This window comes from Mizuhopecten yessoensis, unplaced genomic scaffold (assembly GCF_002113885.1).
Source record: "Mizuhopecten yessoensis strain PY_sf001 unplaced genomic scaffold, ASM211388v2 scaffold11105, whole genome shotgun sequence".
Classification (NCBI taxonomy): Eukaryota; Metazoa; Mollusca; class Bivalvia; order Pectinida; family Pectinidae; genus Mizuhopecten; species Mizuhopecten yessoensis.
In genome coordinates, this window is record NW_018408882.1 from 678,526 (window position 1) to 687,582 (window position 9,057).

Sequence of the window (9,057 nt, forward strand, 5' to 3'; positions counted from 1 at the left end):
CTAAACTTACAAAGAAACTAACATATAGTAAACCATTACGTCCCGAAACACAGCGATCTTATAATAAAATATCTTCAGTGAATATTCGACACATAGTCTGGGGGCTTTATATTACCAAACCAAGATTCACTAAGGAATATCTTAAAGTCGTCAAACATAGATATTTATTAATCGGACCATAGAGCGCCAAATAGTTGTTAAATGAGCTGAAATAAAGACCATTGTCTATGTATTTTTGGGGGGAAACCTCCGTCCACATTTTCCCACACTGCGTCGTACACTCGTGTATTTCAAGACTGTCAATTGCGAAAGGCTCTCGGCGAACCTTACGCACCATTCCTCTTTCCAACGTCATTTGGTTAAAAAATGAAGAAATATCAGCTTATAACTAATGTTTTTTATTTAAAGGAAAAGAAAGAAAGCAGAGAAAACATGCTGACCACCTTACATTCCAATAAGACGAATACTATCTCAGTATCTTAAGCATTTCAAAATGAAAATATCATCGAAGTCTTTAAGGAAAGACTCATATGTAGATAACAGGAAAGAATTCAAAAGAAAGATAAACAGCTGCTCTAAAGACATGAACGTCATGATTTTGTGTTTGTTCTAAAACAGCAGTTGATAACAAAATTCAAAAATATAGATAGAAGTTATCCTCGAATAGGCTAAATGTAGGAACTTGTAGATACCATAATATTGGTCGTAGATATAGGCTGTGTACTGTTGTAACGTAGTGGATAAACAATTCCGTTTCATTCTTAAATGGCCGTCTTTAAAACACTGGAAAAATCAGATTTTTTTTGGACATCATTGCAAGTCAGGCAAAGGATGGTGCCATATTAGGCCGTTTTACGACCCCTCGCAGATAAACAATTATTTTTGCATGCAGATACCTTTACTATACATCGGAAGACAATATGGCAGATTGTCCTGGCAAACATCATCGAGTCATTTCATTATTATGAGCCCTTTTTATATTTGAAATGCAGTCTTCCCGAGTAGAGTACAGCTAGTTAGAATGTTACCAGTCAACCGGTTTGATTGCATCAATAATACAGTGAATGCACTTATTCAACATCTGTTTGCTTTTGTTTTCATGGTGACGCTCGTACGAGAGAAACCACAAAACTGAAGTCACGTGAGCACAGTATCCACCACCCATGATCAAGATTTGCATTGTCAATACCAGCTAACAGTGGAGTTACACCTACAGAGAACTAAATCCACAGTGTGTACACTTTAGATGACGTATGTAGAGACCTGACTTGTAATTTAATCAGTGCTGATAGCTCGTTGTGCATCATCAACCATTGACTTTCACGACATACCATTTATCAGATGTTCAACTTGTACACGTCAAGTTGAGGATCTCGCAGCTATGTTAACTTGATTGGTCGATTTTCTCCCCTACAACTCTTTTCTTGTCCAGGCCCTGACTAGGTACTTTATGTTAAAGGATATGATTTTGTTCGCTCAGCGCCAACATCTTTTCTGCAAAAGTATTGTCATTTGCAGAATCAATAGCTAACACAGGACGAAAAGCGTTGCATAACGCACATACAATGTGAACCAAGTACCCGACAAATGGGGTTTGGCTATTTGGCTATTTGGCATAACATTATCAATGGCTTTCCAGCGCTTAAAACGACCATTGGCAAGTTCTTCTTCCCACCTTTTTATGTAACTAATCTTAATTCGTTTGCTTCTTCTGGGGTGTGCTGCTTCTGTCTTTCAAGGAGAAAGTAAGACATTTACGTTTTAATGTAGGTTTTTCTAGAGGAAGTCTAGCACATCACGAAAACCCCTGTCTAAACGAAGGACATGGTTTTCATGAAACACACTGTTGTTAAATATATGCTTATTTTGCGTCATTGTTGTGGCCATCAGCAAGGAAATGGCCAAGTGCAGAAAAATAAAGCCATCCGTTGTCGAAAGCAGCATTGGTTTAAGTAGAGGTCTTCATTTGTACATTGAAAAGGAATGTCTCTGGAAAGATAGCTGTGACTTTTTTTTCATATTATGTCCCAACGGCAACAGCAAAAACAACGTCGTTCTAGTTTGAATTAGATATTCAAAGTCCAAACTTTTCTGGGATACAACCTGTCGTGGCGATTCAAAAATACTTTGAACATACGGAGAACATTTCGAAAAATATTCATCTTGAATTTTGCCATCAAGAAGATGACAGAAACAGTGTCTGCCTGCAGGGCCCACATTCATGAATCCATTCTCATGCTCACAGTCAGTCTGTGCTTAAACCCAATTTCTTGTTCCTACGATAAATAAATAAATAAAATCCTATTTTGTCAATTATACGGAAGAAATTTGAACGGACTAAAAGCTAAATGCTGTTGTCAATGTTAACACTTGGCTTTTTGATAGTGAGAACTTATTTAAGCGGTTACAAGAAAGTCGGCTTGAGCACAGATTCCATGCTTGAACATGAGAATGGTTTCATGAATACGGGCCCAGATCTGATTAAAATGTTTGTTTACATTTCCGTATTACGGTATTTCATTTAGATATTGTTTCTTTGCGACCGGTTTGCTTGACAGCTAAAGCAGTTCAGTTCCGCTACATTCGTCCCTCCTTTTTCTAGTCCGATTCCGCTACATTCGTCCCCCCTTTTTCTAGTCCGATTCCGCTACATTCGTCCCCCCTTTTTCTAGTCCGATTCCGCTACATTCGTCCCCCCTTTTTGCTAAGTCTTCGCCACTGAAGACATCACTATTTGGGTATCGGGTATCCCCTCGCCAAGTATTCACCCAATATTTGAAACAAGGGTGGGTCACAGTCACCAAGGGTAATAGGAGCGGGAAAAGTCACGACCAGACCACCGTGACTCAGAAAATAAATGATGCCCAATGTATTTTAAGTTTAACAACTTTATGCTTGGACTATGGTTTAACATCGTCCGATCCGCAATCCGAGTGATGATTTTGATGTGAATAAAAGTTTTCTCTGTATTTTTTTGCAAACCACATCACCTTTTTTTCAGATTGTTATTGGCGTTTGTTTAAAAATATGAAAGGATATACCTATTGCATAGGGCACTTAATGGAATATTATATAACGCCCCTTGCAACATGCATAGATATTGCCCTTTCTTTGCATTCTGTTATAAAGTCCAAGATTATTTGCAAAATGAGAAAAGGTTTTAAAAAATGGCAGTACATGTACTTAAGTTTTCTCGAGTCACTAATGAAAAGGAGAACCCGACAAATAGAGATATACTCAGTCAACTACGTTACTTAACTTTTTTTCTGTTGAGAGATTAAATGGTCGCACTTGTAACGTGCCCCGCCTTGGGGCAAGCTCGGACAGACAGTCTGGGGTAAGTCCGGCCCCTTTGGAATTGACATAATAAAGGATGCAAAGTCAGATTTTTCCGCCGCTGTCATGACTTTCCTTCTGTTGTCTGGGTCGGACCTGTCCTAAATTGGTATTTTAATATAATGAAATTTATATATTCAAACATGTAAGTCTATGCTAGACTTATATGTATACCATCATGTGAAGTTGTCGGTATGTTGACGCTTATTACACAGATCTACATCTACATATATATTGAACACCTTCATCAAGTTGAAGATTATGTCAAGGTGAGAGTGAGAGGGTGCTAGCGCTGAGAAGAGAAGGAACGAAAGAGAGGGAGAGATAGAAAGATAGAGAAGAAATAGCTTAGTGGAGAGAGCGAATTGCAAATTTGAAAGCCGATTGATGCAATGTCAGGTGGCAAGGACTTCCTGTCAATGATCTAAACACCTTAGTTTAGGTCCAAATATAGATGTAACAAATTCTCAGGTCCCTGTGGAAGCGACCATTATCGTTCTGCCATCTATTTTTTACTTGGTTTCAAATCGACAGGTTTCAGGGTATTTCCCCCATGCAACACAACCAAAATATTTAGATATGGGGTGGGGGGATGGTGGGGAGCAAAATCCTTAGAAGATTGTTCTATGGATAATTTCAGGGGAGTGAATTTTCGGATTTCTATACTAATGCAATGCACATAGTCCTTGTTTTTTCAGTGTAAACTGTTATTTAAAAAAAGGTTTTCTGAAAAAAAATCCCAATAGGTGAGATCAGCCAGGAGAAGTTTATCAATTGTTATGAAAATCAGGGGATGTAACTGTAGGTAAGGAACACAAAAAGATAACTCTCTATTATTTTGTCGCAAGCAGGGGGACATCAATCCTTAATACAGATGAAATGAAAAAAGATTTTGAGATTTTCCCTGGATTTACTACTCTCATTGTCCGTCTCTGGCTCCGTGCTAGGTCTGTCTCAAAACGAGAAATGTCTCGTATAACGATAGGCTGCATATATATGTCTATGTATTATTTCTGTCCTCCTGTAGCGGAACTGGACTAGGTCAATCGTCGGCGACTAGGTATCTCAATTGTTAGAGCGTCCGTCTTAGTTCAGAGGGTTCCGGGTTCGAACCCCGGTCTGGTTTTCCATTTGGTTTCTCCTATTTATTCCACTTGGTGCCTGTGACAAACTCTTGTTTCAAGTATTGCGTGAATGCCTGGCACGGCCACGGGATACCCGAGCTTTGGTTGTAAATAGTGATTTATTCGGGGGTGAAGACTTAGATAAAAGGAGGGAGGAATGTAGCGGAACTGGACTGGGTCGATCGTTGGCGACCAGGTAACTCAAAAGAAGAGCATTCGTCTAGAGTTCGGAGGGTCTTGGGTTCGAACCCCGGTCTAGCCGTGCACTTACTCGCTTCTATTACATTCCAAAAGGTAAGTTTCTCATAATGATTGAACGCGTTTTGTTTTCAATATCATGCTGGTATGAATGCAAATCGGTTATAACCAAGTGGGCTTCATGGTAAATATATATGTAACCGATTTTGCGTTCATACCGGCATGAACAATAAAAAAAAAATACCGTTCAATTCTCATATGAACGCAATTTCTTATGGTCATGCTCATAGAGGAACGTCATCTTCGCTAGCCAAGGGTTATTATCCGGTACAATCTACATACTCAAAGTATAACGATAGCCAAGGGTTACTATCCGGTACGATCTATATACTCAAAGTATAACGATAGCCAAGGGTTACTATCTGGTACAATCTACATACTCAAAGTATAACGATAGCCAAGGGTTACTATCCGGTGCAATCTACATACTCAAAGTATAACGATAGCCAAGGGTTACGATCCGGTACGATCTATATACTCAAAGTATAACGATAGCCAAGGGTTACGATCCGATACGATCTACATACTCTTCTGTACACATACTTTGATAATCGAATTTTCTATATCATTTTTCATGCGAATGTTTGGTCGAGTCAAGTTCAGTATTAAATAGATCCTGAAATGTGGATATTTGCTTCAAAGACTCAAAATATCGGGGGTGACCGGATTTGCCCCGGGGCCTAATAAAACTTGCCGACGGGGCTGTTATATTTTGTAATATTGCAGACCTAGACATTAGTTTGATTCACCAAACATAACTTGGTTACTTAGAAGACTTGTAAACAGAAAAATCTGTTGTACGGTTTAGTTTTGCGCAATAGTCATGTCCACCACCTGTGTATGATAGATCTATCTGATATATGTACACACGACTAACTTGAGGCTATATAACCATTTTGCCACAGATTGTGGCATAAATTTGGTAACATAGTCACACATGAAATAATGTGACGTAAAATCTCTCCCCCTCGCAGTCATTCATTCCAAAGTGGATTTACTTTAAGACAGCTTATAAGGAAAGGTGATCGAGTGCAAAACATGTGTATTGGACTGTAGAAATAGACAAGGCTTGTTCTATAGTGTTTTACGTTCAGTATACTGTAGTACGCAGTGGTAAAGTCGTCTAAGAGGAATATATGTATGCATGTTTTCTGAGGGCAGTGAGCCCTAAGACTCTCTGTTTCTATCGGATCACATTGATTCGCTAAAATACGGTAACCGATATATATATGAGGTCACAGCACACCTAAGCATGTCTACGTATCGATACTGAACTGGGGCACAGCACACCTAAGCGTAAAATACACATATGCTATAGGCCTTCTGATCTGGGTCACAGCACATCTAAACATGTGGGTGTGATCTGACCAATATCAGTGCAACATATGCATTTTAGAGATTTGTAACTAGCCCCTGTGACCAGATCGAATGATTGACAGCGAACATGTACAGTACAAAGATAGATTACTCCCCTTGGTCCAGAAACCTTTTTTAACTTCCGTGTGCTACACCGTCGCGGAGGACAAAATAGTTCAACACTTTAATGTGATTCTTTTCCATTCAACATTCAGTCAAATGTTCTATTTATTCAGGTTAATATATTTTATTTATTTATTAATTAGTCATTAATGAAAATCATCGTAAATTAAGCCAGTTCTGTACGCGTATGAATATATTACACTCCATCTACCGAACTACTTTCTTTGACAATATGGCGGGTTAGAATCACAAAAGCCAGCTTTGATGATTGAACCATTGCTTTAGCCATTCGCTTCAAGGATTTTGACTTCGGTTGGACATCAGACGCAAACAGAACTATTATATTAATATTTAGGACTTTCGTTCTATGGGATTGGAGTCGTGTAACTCATCATGAAAACTGTTTATGGAGAAGGAACCTGACATCACTTCGAGTTCGAGTGAGTCAGCATCCGAACCCGAGATAAGAAACCCCAAAGAAAATTTTGGCATCATGAAAATAAGAAACAAATTGAAGTTGTGATAATCACGTGTCTGGAACTTACACTACACACGTGTGTAAAATGTATTAATTTCAGGTAAGAAACGCAAACATTTTGTCCGCTTGTTATGAGCAGACATGTTTTAGTTTTTTTGGGAGTCTCCCCTCCTGGTTTCGATCGGTGCTATTTACAACACCGATAGAAATATCATTGTCTAAATATCTACATTTGCACGTATATTGTTATTCATTCCATTGGTGGGTTTAATGTTTGCAAACAATGATATCTTTGACTGTTAATACGGAGCTGTATTATTGCCTTCTCAATACACAACCTTGTGTATTGCAAATTGAGCGTTACAGTACATATCTATATTGAGCACATATCTGCTCAGAACATAATAACAATTTATTATGATACCACGTTTCATTGATTTGTTCAACTTACATGATGTACTTGGTATTTTATGCAAAAAGTGGATGTCACATAGAATGCATTAAGGTTTATAAATATATTTCTATAGTCCAACCCTGGACATTGCTAGAAGGTTTGGCAAAACTGGTTACCACTGTGGTGTTGCATATGTATGGTTCATCTTGTGTACAGTATTTGCGCACAGAAGAAAGACAGTGTGACCCTCACGTCACGTTGGCCTATATTTACCGATACTGACCTTGCATGCTATCCTACATCCTCGATATCCAGGGGTTACGCTTACTTTCGCTCTCTGCACCCCTGAAATATGTCATAGCAAAATTGAAGGCACAAAGATAGCTGTTTGATTGGTGTCGGGTAAAAAAACCTGACCAATCGCTAGACTGATACCTGTCCTTTGAAGATTACAAAGGCGAGACGCCAGACTTCAAAGCCTGTGAATTTCTACCGTTACGTGACCGCAAGATTCTTTTGATGTACATCAAAGGATCGAACTAGTCTTCTTGTCTCATCAACAAGGTGGCGCACAGGAAGCCTTCAACTTTGCTATGATATATTCCAGGGATGTAGAGAGAGAAAGTGAATGTAACTTCTGGATATCGAGGATGGCGATTGCTTTTCCTTCTAACCAAATTCTGTGACCTAAAAACAACTTACTATCTAAGTAATGAAATGGTAATTGTTACTGTGAACCTGCTTTAAGGGTTGAATGTTCCAGTAGTTTAGCCTAGGCCTCCTCACAGGTGACCAAAGTTTGATTCTCAGATCAAGTGAAGTGTAGGATTTTAAGAGATAGGTATTTTCATTCCCTGTTCACCTTCAACTTAAATTATTCAAAGTCCTTTAATATGACTGAAATATGTAGGTCCTGTTCAGTTTGTCTTGATGTATGTGAAGGATCTTTAATCACAAAAAGTTACAGATCTAGAATTAACAGAGAAACTTAGCTACATATGCAACAGAGGTCATCATTTTTCAATGCCTCCGCTAGAAGTAGAACCCAGGAGCAGCGGTCATTATTTTGTCTATTCCTCCGCTAGGAGATGAACCCGGGATCTCTGCCTTACTAGTCTTAGGCTCGACCAAATGAGCTAAAGAGAAATATCCCCTAGCCGAATCAGTAGGAAGCAGCTAGTATTTACCGATACTCTCCAAACTCTCCCTCCAGGAAAGAACTCTTTTTTTTTCAAGGGGTCATAATGATTCTTGTGAAAGTATGGCTAGGTATTTTGTCAGTATTTCCAAGATCCCTATATGTTGGTGCCACTGTAACTGAAGTCATTATTCTATCAATACCTACGATAGGAGTCAAATCCAGGACCTTTGGTTTACTAGTCTTATGTCTACTGAATGAGCTGGAGAAATTCTCCCTAGCCGAATTGGTAGGAAGCGGCTAGTATTTTACAAGGGTGACACATAGAAGAACTAAACTGCGAGTTTCCAATTTACTGGTAGTAAGTTGTGTAGTTACAGCACCCATTTCAGAAAAAGATTCAAGTCCAAGTTTGCCTTTGTAATACAACATCTCGGTTACATGTTACATGCTTGTTGTTCCAGTGTCATTGACTGACCTCTAGATAACGTGTGTTGCTCCTTGGACTGACCAATCTGTAGTATGCATCCATGTCTCCATGGAATGACCAGTCGGTAATATGTACATTGTCTCATCAAATAAACAAAGTCTTTTGGACAGGTCATGACGAATAAGTAGCTTGCACAGGTCATGACGAATTAGTAGCTTGGACAGGTCATGACGAATTAGTAGCTTGGACTGGTCATGACGAATTAGTAGCTTGGACAGGTCATGACAAATTAGTAGCTTGGACAGGTCATGGCGAATTAGTAGCTTGGTCAGGTCATGACGAATAAGTAGCTTGGACAGGTCATGACGAATTAGTAGCTTGGACAGGTCATGATGAATCAGTAGCTTGGACAGGTCATGA

At 39.0% G+C, this 9,057-nt stretch overlaps 1 protein-coding gene across 1 annotated transcript in view; it reads left to right on the forward strand.

The window, feature by feature from the left end:
- Positions 1-6,428: 6,428 nt before the first annotated feature.
- The window catches only part of LOC110465906 (cytoplasmic protein NCK2-like), a 23,828-nt gene continuing 21,199 nt past the window's right edge, over positions 6,429-9,057 (forward strand). The window contains exon 1 of the mRNA XM_021522060.1: positions 6,429-6,775. The gene's annotated coding sequence lies outside the window, so the exon portion shown is untranslated. The remainder of the gene's footprint in view (positions 6,776-9,057) is intronic.